The sequence below is a fragment of the Prionailurus bengalensis genome, chromosome A3 (assembly GCF_016509475.1).
Source record: "Prionailurus bengalensis isolate Pbe53 chromosome A3, Fcat_Pben_1.1_paternal_pri, whole genome shotgun sequence".
Classification (NCBI taxonomy): Eukaryota; Metazoa; Chordata; class Mammalia; order Carnivora; family Felidae; genus Prionailurus; species Prionailurus bengalensis.
Window position 1 is genome coordinate 50657332 of NC_057354.1, and position 1717 is coordinate 50659048.

Genomic DNA, 1717 nt, shown 5'->3' on the forward strand with positions numbered 1-1717 from the left:
CTGTAGTGTAACTAATTTCTGGGATAAGAAGTTTGTTTCTCCTATTATTAAACTAAAAAAAAAAAAAATCAACCTTTGATAATCCAGTAACGAATTACGAAGTTGCTGAATTCTTGGGTTCGTGTTATATCTTCATTCTTTTCCCTTGTTGCTAATTTTTTTATTTTATTTAAAAAATTTTTTAAAAATATTTATTTATTTTTGAGAGAGAATGAGAGAGAGAGAGCACGAGCAGGGGAGGCGCAGAGAGAGATGGAGACACAGAATCTGAAGCAGGCTCCAGGCTCTGAGTTGTCAGCACAGAGCCCGACGCGGGGCTCAAACTCACAAACTGTGAGATCACGACCTGAGCTGAAGTCGGATGTCTAACCGACTGAGCCACCCAGGCGCCCCTAATCTTTTTTATATTTAAGGACATCACATTGGAGGGAATTTTAGATAGAACTGGGACGTGTTGGTAGGACCATGGATTTTTCAATGATTGGAAATGTGAAGACTGTACTTTCAGGGATTGTTTCTAAAGTTTGTCACTAGAGAAATTTCTCTAAGTGTGGAGTCCCTGAAAGCATGAGGAGGAGAAATAGTGTCCCTTCCTGACTGTGAAGCCGACTCTGGGTGTTGTTTCCACAGCTGCCCTTGTCGTTGATGATTGTTCCCTCCTCCTTTGGGGGACTAAGAGGAAAGTGGCCCGTTGTCTGAGTCGTTTCTCTAAAAAAGAAGCCACATGTGTGGCTTGTTAATTGTCCATTGGAATGCTGTGTGGGTGAAGCTAAGTGAGCAAGGAGACAGCACTTGGAGTGTAAACAGATTTGTCAGCCATGGCAAGGACTTTGACTTTTCTTGGAGTGAAAGGAAAATCATTGGAGGATTTTCAGAAGAGGAGGTCTATCATCAGAATTAATCTGATTTCTATGCTACCAATCAACTGGAAAGGCAAAGGCAGAAGCAAGAGGTTACTTAAGAGACTGGCGTAGCAGCCTAGAGGGGAAATTAGGCTGTTTGTTAGCAGTGGAGATGGTGACAAGTGGTCAGATGTTTGGGACGTATTTGCAGATAGAACCAGGGCCCGCTTCACGGCTTCCTGGGTGTAACACTAGTGTTGTCTCACAATGGTTTTTGCTTAGAAAAGTTTGTGCTTATTTGCATACTGTGCTGTTGCAATCCTGAAATCCTTTTCTTCCCGGTTTTACTGAGATATAATTGGCATATATCATTGGGAAATATAAGTTTTACAACATGATGATTTGATACATGTATATGTTTTGAGATGACTACCACAATAAGATTGGCTAACACCTCTGTCACCTCATATAATTATCTTTCTTTTGTGCCTAAGTATTGCATTTATTAATCATCTTTTCTTATCAATTCTAACAGGCCATATGATATTTATCCTTTCATAAACAAGCCAGTCATGTTCTTTTTTGTGGCATTTTACTTGGTCTTGCCCCTGTTGGGAAAGATAAAAAGTGATCTCTTTCTATGAGTTTAATAGAACACAAGAGACATGTGGAATGATTCAAAGAAAAGTGCATAAAGCTGATATACATTTGAGAATATGAAAATCATACTTTTTCATAACTTTTGACTGTACAAGTAGCTCATTATGAACAAAGATGTCAGATGACAATGTTCATGTTAAAAACACTGCCATCACCACAAAGATTTACTGATTGTAATGAAATGAAAGAAAAAAATGTATATATTGTAGCTTAGA

At 38.7% G+C, this 1717-nt stretch overlaps 1 non-coding gene across 1 annotated transcript; it reads left to right on the forward strand.

Annotated features, from left to right (window-relative positions):
- Positions 1–492: 492 nt before the first annotated feature.
- Positions 493–701, forward strand: LOC122467458. Its single transcript, XR_006292973.1, has one exon. It is a non-coding gene; the product is annotated as a small nucleolar RNA U3 (small nucleolar RNA).
- The last annotated feature ends 1016 nt before the right edge of the window (positions 702–1717 follow it).